Source organism: Papaver somniferum, chromosome 2, assembly GCF_003573695.1.
Source record: "Papaver somniferum cultivar HN1 chromosome 2, ASM357369v1, whole genome shotgun sequence".
NCBI lineage: Eukaryota > Viridiplantae > Streptophyta > Magnoliopsida > Ranunculales > Papaveraceae > Papaver > Papaver somniferum.
In genome coordinates, this window is record NC_039359.1 from 180,185,708 (window position 1) to 180,197,587 (window position 11,880).

Sequence of the window (11,880 nt, forward strand, 5' to 3'; positions counted from 1 at the left end):
GAAGTTGAGTACAACATGAGGCGGCAGCAATATATTCTGCTTCACATGTGGACATGGACTGTGAATTTTGTTTCTTGCTATGAGAAGCCACAAGATTCAGTCCTACGTAGTAGAAACCCCCTGATGTAGTTTTTCTGTCTTATACACATCCTGTCCAATCAATATCATAATAAGCAGAAAGGTCAGTGTTAGTATCAAAAGTGTAAGATAGACCATAGCCGACCATGTGATTCACATATCGTATGATCCTTTTTGGAGCTGCAAGATGAGATTCTTTTGGGTTAGCCTTAAATCTAGCACAACAACCAATACTAAAAGCAATATCAGGTCTAGTAGCTATATGATATAAAAGGCTACCAATAATAGATCGATACATTTTTTGATCCACATTTACTCATTTATCATCTCGGTGTAGTTTACCAGTAGTGGGCATAGGTGTCAGTTTTGGAGTTGGCTTATCCAGACCGAACCTTGAGGCAAGATCCTTGCATATTTTTCTTGGGATAAGTAAATTCCATCCTTATGTTGCTGAGTTTGTAATCCTAAGAAGAACTTTAATTCACCAACATTGCTCATTTCAAATTCTTTGCCAAGAGAGACTTGGAAATCTTTTGCAAATTTCTCAGAAGTTGAACCATAGTTGATATCATCTACATAGATTTGAGCAATGACAACGTCTTTCCCACTCCATTTGGTAAACAAGATTTTATCAGCTCCGCCTCTCGGAAAACCTTTCCTAAGAAGAGAAGTAGTAAGTTTTTCGAACTAGGCTCTAGGTGCTTGTTTTAACCCATATAATGCCTTTTTAAGCTTAAGAACATGATCTGGGAAATCAGGGTTTTCAAAACCCTTTGGTTGAGCGACATAGACTTATTTCTTCAGAATTCCGTTTAGGAACGCGGATTTTCTGTCCATTTGAAACAACTTAACCTTAAGAAAACAAACATGAGCTAATAATAACCGAATGGACTCAAGACGTGCCATAGGAGCAAAGGTTTCGTCAAATTCGATACCTTCATCTGTGAATATCCTTGAGCGACAAGTCTGGCTTTATTTCTGACAATTGTGCCAAGTTCATCAGACTTATTTATGAATATCCATTTAGTACCAACAATATTGATATTGGAGGGACAAGTACTAGTTCCCATACTTCTTGTCTTTGAAATTGATTTAACTCTTCATGCATTGCATTTACCCAAAAGGAATCGCCAAGAGCTTCATCAATATTTCTCGGTTCTACTTGAGAAAGATAACAACCAAAATTACAAATATTTTGAAGTTGTCGCCTTGTCTTAGCAGTAGAATCTATTCCTCCAATAATACTCTTAGGATCATGATTTCTTTGAACCCAGAGGTTTCGTGGAGGGACACGTTCTTGTTCGACAGGAGTAGCCTGATCAGTGTTCTTCTCCTTGTCACTAGAAATATCAGGATCAATAACAGTTGGGGTAACTTCAACTGAATATGGGATTTTTTGACTTTCTAAATTGTCTCAGTTGGAGGCAATTCAGTAGGAGGATTATCATGATGAAAATTACTAATATCATCGATGATAACATTAGCAGATTCCGTCATGACCTGGGTTCTGAGATTAAACACTCGAAATCCGAGACTATCATAAACATAGCCAAGGAAGATACCTTCATCACTTTTGGTATCAAATGTCCCTCTCTGTTCTCGATATTTTAGAATGTAACACTTACTTATGAACACTCTAAGATAGTGCAAGTTTGGTTTTCTACCGTACCACAACTCATAATGAGTGTTTAGGGTTTTGGATCGTAGGTAGACACGGTTGATCAAATAGCATGCTGTAAAGACAGCTTCTCCCCAAAACCTTAATGGTAAGTTTTTTTTATGAAGCATTACCCTGGCCATTTCCTGAATGTTCCTGTTTTTTTTCTGTAACCCCATTGGCTTGAGGAGTGATGGGTGGTGAATATTGTTGAATAATCCCTAGTTCATCACAAAATTCAAACACCTTAGTGTCCTTGAATTCAGTTCCACGGTCGCTTCTAATTTTCTTTAGCTTGCGACCTTGTTCGTTCTGGATTCTTTTAACAATAATCTTGAATTCATCAAGGGTTTCATTCTTATGATATAGAAATGCAACCCAAGTGAATTTGGAATAATCATCTACCATAACTAAAGCATACTTCTTACCATCAACCGTGGGTTGTTGAATTGGTCCGAAGAGATCCATATGAATTAAATCAAGTGGATCTTTAGTGAAAATATCTCGAGATGATTTATGGTGAACTTTCGTTTGTTTACCCTTTTGACAGGCACCACATACACCATCAACTTTGCATTGATTTTGGGAACGCCTCTAACAATTTCTTTGTTAATAATCTTAGTTAGAAGACGATAATTGATGTGACCAAAACACTCATACCAAAGATGTGTAGATTCCACCTTAGTCAAGTTGCAACAATTGCTGAACTGAGTATCCAGAAGATAACAGTTGTTTTTACCACGAGTTCCTTGAAAAATTACTTTCCCAGTTTTGTCTACGATGTCACATCCATTTTCATTAAAGAAAACTCTATGGCCTTTGTCACAAATTTGACTAATAGAAAGAAGATTTGCAGTCATACCTTTTACGTATACTACATCATGGATTTCAGGTACGCTGAGAAGTTTGATAGTCCCCTTCTTGCTTATGTAGCAGAAACTCCCATCTCCAAATGTCACCGGACCTCCTCCATAGTCGTTTGAAGAAACAAACCATGTGAGATCACTTGTCAAGAAACCATTGAAAGGGTGATGTTGATTTTAAAGCAAAAGCTCCCATACTAACACTACTTTCCTGTTTAGGATTTCTTGTTAGTTTTGTATATCCTTTTAGAGAAGCAACCATTTGTTCAGTTTTCTTATGAAGATTAATTACTTGCAACTTCCAGTCTATTTTGGAAAAACATACAAGCATGTTGAAAGTGATTGGAGGAATCACAAAACAAACATGGACCAACATCTTTAAGCTCGTATGAGCAGTTTTGAGTCATGTCAGTCTCCACAACGTCTGGGCATTTTTTATCATCTGACTTACGACTGTTCTTCATAGAATAAAAACTAGAGTTATTCCAATCCATCAAAGGAGTTTTGACAGATTTCAAATCCTTAAGCATTGTAATTTCCTCAACAAGATCAGAATTGATCCGGATTTGTTCATCCAACTTTTTCTGGAGAATAACCAGTTTATTAGAACTTTTTCTACGATTGGTTCTTAATACCGGGGAAGAGTTTCTAGAGACTTTACTGTCCATATAGTCAGGTCTCTACAAACACTGACTTACCAGGTCTATAAAGGTGTTTGCTTGCTCTAATACCAATTGAAAAAACGGGGGTACAACAATCACACCCAATATTTCGCTTAGAAATCTGTGTGGACTAATTCCAATATACTTTCAAGAGAATCAACTAGACTCAATCTTAATAAAGTATATCAAAGATTTATATCTCTCTTTCTCGATTTAATTCTTACTCAAGCAAATAGAAATCTACGAGTCTAATTGAATACAATACAAATCACTTGAACGGTACAAAGACCAATGTTCAAGGATCAATCAATTTCAATCAACAACCAAAGGTTGGATTTCCCAGACAATATAATGCGGAAAAGAAATAACGCAGACTCCAGAAGTTTTGTTAACGAGGAAACCGCAAATGCAGAAAAACCTCGAGACATAGTCCAGATTGAACACACAATGTATTAAGCCGCTACAGACACTAGCCTACTACAGGCTAACTTCGGTCTGGACTTTAGTTGAACCCCAATCAATCTCACACTGATCCAAGGTACAATTGTGCTCCTTAAGTCTCTGATCCTAGCAGGATACTACGCACTTGATTCCCTTAGTTGATCTCACCCACAACTAGGAGTTGCTACGACCCAAAGTCGAAGACTTTAATAAAAAAATCTGTATCACACAAAAAAGTCTACGGTAATAGATAAATCTGTCTCCCACAGAAATACCGGCGAGTTTTTGTTCCGTATTTTGATAAATCAAGGTGAACAAGAACAAATTGATAAACCAGACTTATATTCCTGAAGAACAACTCAGTATTATCAATCACCTCATGGTAATCTAAATTGTATGATGGAGAAACTAGATATTGTGGAATCACAAATGATGAGACGAAGATGTTTGTGACTACTTTTATAACTTGCCTATCGGAGAAATCAATCTCAAGCCAATCTTACGATTGTACTTAGTACGCTAGAAACAACAAGAGCATATCACACAACTACGAGAAAGTAGTATCGGTCTGGATTCACAATCTCAATGAAGTCTTCAAGTCGTTAATCTACATGGTCTCGGTATAAACCTAAGGTTAAAGGATAATGGACTCTATCTAATGCAACTAGTATCACACAGGAGGTGTGGGGATTAGGTTTCCCAGTTGCTAGAGTTCTCCCTTGTATAGTATTTCAAATTAGGGTTTGGGACCAATGTTAGCTTAGTAACAAAACATTCAATATTCACCGTGATATGAAAACCTGATTAGATTCAAGCTAATATATTTCACCGTTAGATCGAAACTTAGCTTTTTACACACAAATGAAATGCACGTTTATCTAGTTTGTGTAACCGTACCCAAACATGTACATCTAGTTGGTTCAACAGTAGTTAACCAAATGGTTAGCCATATGAGCACTTTCATATCAATCATATTCTTCTTTACCACAACTAGTTCAAATGACTCAAATGAACTAGTTTCGAGAGTTTTTCAATTGCTTAGATCTTTATAATAGACACAAATGAAACAAAAACGATTTGATTCACTCGAATCGATTCATGAACTTTATAGCCACGGTTTGGAAACTTGCATTCCTTAGTTTATATAAGTTTAAGTTCACGAATAATCGTTTTTAGAAAATAACCAATTTAAGTACGCGGACTGGTGGCGGACTTAAGTACCCGGAATAAGTTTGTAAACAGTTCACAAACTCCAGCATATTTTCTCGGGAAGAGAACCTCCGACAATACGCGGACTGGGTTCGCGGACTCTTTTCCGGTTTTCCTGAGCAGCAAAGTACGCATACTTTGGTTCAAGGAATAAGGACTTATACATGTATGAGTTACCACACAATGCTTATATCCAACCATGGTTATATAATGTAAACTCTCATTTCAATCATTGAAACATTCTTAGAGGACGTTATATAGTTGTTGTTCACACACTATTGTTCGTCAAAGCGATTTTCAGGTAATTGAAACTTAATGACTAGTAAATATGAACTTGGCCAAAGCGAAAGCTTACCAATACATATTTCGAGAAATATATAAGCGAGATAAACTCGGCTCGAAATAGCAAATGTGTATAATCAAAGTCTATATAGCGAAACGACTTTTGTCTCAAGATAGGAGATAGAGTAGATAGACTTTTGAGTGATTGATAAATAAGTTCAAGTCTCCACATACCTTTTAGTCGATGAAGTTCCACCAGTTCCTTGAGCAGTTCTTCGACTTTGTATGATGATCTCCATGGGGTCTTGAGCACAACTACATTTTCTATCCTAGTCCGAGACTTAGCCAATAGTAGACTAGAAATCAAGACTTATAGTTTTGATCACTAACATTGACAAACATGCCTAAGATAGCAATGCATGCGAGTTCGACCGAGAAGTACTCTAACAAAAATAGTTGTTGTCATCCTCTAAGAATGTTTCAATGATTGAAATAGAGTTTAGAACGCTTAACCATCATTGGGTTATGAACATAGTATGCGTGCTTGCTTATATGTGATCCATGACCGGAACTATAGTATGCATACCCATATGCGTACCTGTTAGTTGTGAAATTCCGGGAGCCTAAGTACATGTACGCGTACTGGCGAAGGGTTTGGGTCTGGGAATTTATGCTGTGTTTGGAAGTATGCATACCCGTTTGCATACCGGCGAATGCAAACTGGTGTGGTTTTAAAAGAACCTACAACTTATACCTGCAAGTATACAGGGTCAGTTGTAGCGAGTGAGGTAAGAAGGGGTTTATCCTCAGGGACAAGGTGGGTGTTAAAGTGCTTCTAATGGTCTTTACTAACTGATTCTATGCAAGAGTAACATAATTGTTGTTTGGTTGGGTGTCGATACGACGAAGGTGATTGATAGTAACAGAAACAGTAAAGTAATATGCAAAGCAAGTAAATAGAGCAAATGATGAGAATGGTACTAGGGCCTTTGAGTCCACCACTAACTTATACTAGTTAATCTGCTCATAACACTAACCTTGTCTTTATATCTGATAACAAAAGGGATGTCAATCCTCTGTATATCTAAGGTCACCTTGATATGAATGATTCAATCACAACTAAGGTATTTCTCCTAAGCATTAACTGTCTTTTCAGGGAACAACTAATCAAAAGATCAATATATGGGATTAAGTATGAGTTGTAGTTCTTCAGCACAGTATTATTCTAACTACAATGGATACATGGCATACACTGTGAAAGTAAAGTACTGAAGTCCTAAGATTGAATTTTATTCTAAAACAATTAAGCACAACAAGGTTACTGCCATTAACAAGAATAACTAGTAACAAACTAGGGCTTCATCTAAACACTAGCAGGTGAATTTATAACAAGATGAAGATGATGAAATCAAACATGAACTACTGCTTGGTGCACCGGCTAATCCGGGCATCCCCACACACACACAATACCATCTTCTATTTATAGTGCAGAATCCCCAAATTTCTAAACCCTAATTTTTGAAAACCTAAAATTTGATTTGGGGATTTTCAATTTGACGTACCCACTTGCGATTTCACCTCGACCCATACCTTCTTCTGTTCTTCCCACTTGTTCTGCTGCTTTTGCTGCTCTTTTTTGTGAACTGTGAACCCTAGCTCGAGTCGTCTCATCAACTCCACACCCTAGGTCAGTGGGATGTGAATTTGATGAAACACCTAGGCTAGGTAGAGAGATGGTGGAGTTGTCGGGTGGTTGTGGTGGTGGTGTGGTTCGAGGTCTGGTGGTGGCAGTGATGGCAGGAGATGGTGGTGGCGGAAGTTGCAGGTGATGGAAGAGAGGAATTTGGGGAGAAGAGGAGAAGAACCCGATGGAGAATGGGTGAAGATATTTGGTGCTAGGGTGTTGAGCGGGTGTATCAAAATTTGATAATCGGTGATGAAAAGCGTAGGATGAAAAGGTGATGGAGTGATCCAACGACGCGATTGAATAGACGTGGAGCGACCGTTGGATGATGAGATACATCAAAATTGACGGCGAAGATCGGGGTTAGGTGCTATGATGTTAGACAGGGACTTCAGAGTTCGATGTACTCTGATGAAGCGACCGTTGGATGATGTAATGGATCCAATCTGACGGCCAAAGAGAGAAGCGGGTTTGGATATTGGAAATGGATTTGGGTAAGGGTTTTGGGCCTTGGGTATGCCAAGCCCATATCTTCTTTAAGGACAATTCTTCCTCTTCAAGCCCACTTCTAGTTGATCCGGCTCTTGCAAACATCAATCTTCGCTGCCTTTCTGCGGGAGTCTTTGTCGTTTCTTTGCTCTTTTCGCTCCGTGAGTTAACCAGGCTTTATTTAGTACCTAAAAATGCAAAATTAATTGAGAAAAGTATTTATTCTTGAAAAAAACGAAAACACAGAATATGGGATAAAATGGAGCGTTAGTGCACAAATGATGAGTTAAATGCCAATAAAAAGGTGCAAATATATACAATATTTGGTACTCATCAAAAACTCAGTCCGACTACTTTAAGTATGCGTACCCGTTTGCATAATTGAGTGGTTAAAGTTCTAAAATTGATTTGTTTATGAATTAATACATTTATATAATAAGGGACGCATTCTATGCAAACCGTGGCTATAATGTTCATGAAGTGATTCGAGTGAATCAAACCGATTTTGCTTCAATTGTGTTCTTATATACTTCTATGAAAATATAACAATTGAACAACTCTATAACTAGTTTCATTTGAGTCATTTGAACTATTTGTGGTTAAGACGAATAAGGTTGATATGAATGTGTCCATATAGCTAACTTTGGTTAACTACTATTGATCCAACCTAGTGTACACATTTAGGTATGGTTACTCAAACCTAAATGAAGGTACATTTCATTTATTTATAACAAGCTATGTTTGATCTAATGGTTGAAAGATATTATCTTGAATCTAATCACGTTTTCATCTAATGGTGAATATTGAATGCTTTGTTACCAAGGTAACTTAGACTGCAAACCCTGATTTGAAAACTATAAAAGGGAGAACTCTAGAAACTGGGAAACCTAATCCTCACACCTCCTGTGTGGTACTAGTTGCGACTAGAGACGATTCTCCTTTAACCTTAGGTTTTTCACGAAACCCTGTAGGTTAACGAGTTGAAGACTTCATTGGGATTGTGAAGCCAGACCCAATTATTTTCTCTATAGTTGCGTGTTCTGATCTTACTTTTACTATCATGATTGAGTATTATCTTTGCTAAGATTTGCTTGAGATTTATCTCCGATAGGTAAGATTAAAAATAGTCACAAACATCTTCGTCTCATCGTTAGTGATTCCACAATATCTTGTTTCGCTTCCATACGATAAAGATTATTGTGAGGTGATTGATAATACTAGGCTGTTCTTCGGGAATATAAGTCCGGTTTATTAATTGGTTCTTGTGCACCTTGATTAATCAAAAGACGGAACAAAACTCATAGGTATTTCTGTGGGAGACATATTTATCTATTCCAACAGACTTTTCTGTGTGAGACAGATTTGTTTATCAAGTTTTGGACTTTGGGTCGTAGAAACTGTTGGTTGTGGGTGAGATCAGCTAAGGGAATCAAGTGCGTAGAATCCTGCCGGGTTTCAGAGACGTAAGGAGCGAAGCTGTACCTTGATCAGTGTGAGATTGATTAGGGCTCAACTACATTCCAGTCCGAAGTTCATTTGTAGTAGGCTAGTGTCTGTAGCGGCTTAATACAGTATGGTGTTCAAAGCTGGACTAGGTCCCGAGGTTTTTCTGCATCTGCAGTTTCCTCGTTAAAAAAATTTCCGGTGTATGTGTTATTTCCTTTCCGCATTATATTTTGTTATGTAATAGAAATATCACAGGTTGTGCGTTAAGTACAATCAGTTCTTGAATCCGACCTTCGGGTTTTTGATTGAATTGATTGACACTTGGATATTGGTTTGTGATACCGTCCAAGTTATTTCTCTTATTCAATCGGGTTCGCAAATTCCTATTTTTTTGATTGCAAATTGAATTGAGAAATTTAGATATAACTCTTTGATATACTTTTCTATAGATTGAGTCTGACTGTCTAGTTGATTCTCTTGAAAGTATATTGGAGTTTGTCTATTCAGATTGCTGAACGAAATATTGGGTGTGGTTGTTAAACCCCCGCTATTTTTACATTAACTAATAAACCTTTTCCAGAGGATATGCTTTAATTGATGGTAACTAAAACATATATATTTGAAAATCATAATTAAATGTTTTTCAAAATTTCGATTTGAGGTCACCTTGAGCATCAAGGAATGTCTATGAACAATTAATGATAAGATTTATGCACATGTTCAAATAATGTCGACATCTAGAAGTTTCCTACTTTAGAAAACCCTAATTCCAAAATCACATAAAACATAAAGAAATATGTAAATATTATAAACTAGGTTTTTCTCTTGGGACCGGTTATACCATGAGTCACAATATAGGTTGTGACCGTTTACACCTTGTTTCCCAAAGTAGGTTATGATCGGTTACACCATGCTTCCCAATGTAGGTTGTGATCGGTTACACCTTGCTTCCTAAAGCTAGTTAGGATCGGTTACACCTTGTCACACAATATAGGCTATGATCGGTTATACCTTGATTCTAAAGAAAAGTTAAGATCGGGTCTACCTTGTCATCTTGCATTGGTCATCCAAATGTTATTCAATGGAGAACCAGACCAACACATTTATGATTTCCCTTTTTATTATGAAACAAGTTCATACATCTACTTCCTTAAATCAATGTGATAATAGATAGTTTCCTAGAATGAAATCACACCTATATCCCACACATAATCAAGTAACTAAATACATAGATTATGTTGATGTCGTATTTACGAAGTTCAAAAAATAAGTGTTATACTTCGTAATTCAATATAATTTCTTGATACTTTGATCATAATGCTATGACCAAGTCTAATTACTATAATGTCATAAATATAGCTTCGCATGTTATGTTTTCAATATAAAGTGACTTGAAATATATCTTCGCAAGATCAAGTTAATATTACTAACCTCAAGTGAAAGGATGATGTCTTCGTTGCATTCATTACTTCTTCACATTCTTCAGGTCTTCAGAGTAATACTTATAAGTCTCAACATTCCTAGACTTTTTATTCTAACCTAAACAAAGTTGACTATAGTAATTAAGCAAGTGACTCTATATGAGGTTTGATACAAAAATATGACAACCGAACTTGACATACCAACGCTTGGTGGGTTCAACTGAGCTATGCTCTAACATATTAGGAGACTTATTTCTTGTAGATTTCATATCTTAAAAGATAGATAGCATATTTAACCAGTTGGAAGAATTATGATTAGATTACTTGGATACGAATAAATTGATCTTGGACATTGATTTTTAAGATCGTCCAAGTGCTATGCTTAAAAATCAGGTTCGCAGACCTTGTGTCTATATGCATACTGATTGAGTAGAGGTTGAGATATAAAATCTCTATATATATATACATATTGTTAAGGATCATTCAGTTGTTCTACTTGCTATTGTATGAAGTTTTTTTTATACAGGTTTCCAAACGAAAAAGTTAGGTATATTTGGTGTCCCCTGCGTTTTCACATACTGGAATATAGTTGACAACGAATTTACCCTCCAAGCAATTAAGCTATAGTTAAGCTCTTTTTATATCTTGAGCCTCATAAGGTTCTATTAGCTGGCTTCCTTTACATCCTAAGAGTTGTTTCAGCATAAGTGAAGATTTTTTATAACAACCTGCCTCTAACAAATAAGATTTTTTGATTTCCCTTTAGATCAATAGATCAAGTCTTGGAAATCTGTAATAGACTAAGCTTGCAAACCTCACAAATCCGAAAAATTACACTCAGTTAGCTGAGAAGCCTGGATTATTAACTATCTCTCGAGAACAATCTTATACCGATCAATAAATAAGAGTCTTATATATCTATCATGAGGAATCACAAAGTCTGAAACGAAGAGAACTTTATGATTTCTATCTATTTCGTTCATAAAGGATACCTCAATAACATAATTGACAAGATCAGGATACACAAAAAAGATAGTCGGACCTGGATTCACGAATCCCTAAGTGAAGTCTTTAAGTCCTAAACCCAATTATGTTTCTCAGATGAAATATAGGTTTATAGAGGACGACTCTAGTAAATAACTAGGACTCAAAAGTGTCAGGTATTAAATTTCTGGTTGTTTGAGTCTCTATATTCATAGATTTTCAAGACTAAAGGTTTCCTAGAATTCAAGGTAAGATAACTTGAGATTTAAGCAAACACTTTCTTTGTTTATATGAAACTTTTGCTAGGAATCCATGTAAGCATTTGAGAAATATATCTTGAATTCACGTAAAAGAATATACACTATGACGGGTACCGGAACCGTGTACAATGACAGTTCTGGGAAAATGTCTTTCGAACTTAAAAGCAACACCGTGTTCATTTAAACACTTAATATTTAAATCATGATTATCAACACAAAAGGTTTTAGTGTCCAATGATGTTTTGGAGGTGTTTATGAGAGTCATAATAATGCTAAACATATTTAGGAAAATAGTCTATAAGCATCCACAATCTAGGGCTGTCAATGAGTACCCATTTACCCAGAACCAACTTATTCGGGTCTAGTTCCGGGTCCTCATATTGCACTCATCAATAGAATTAGTA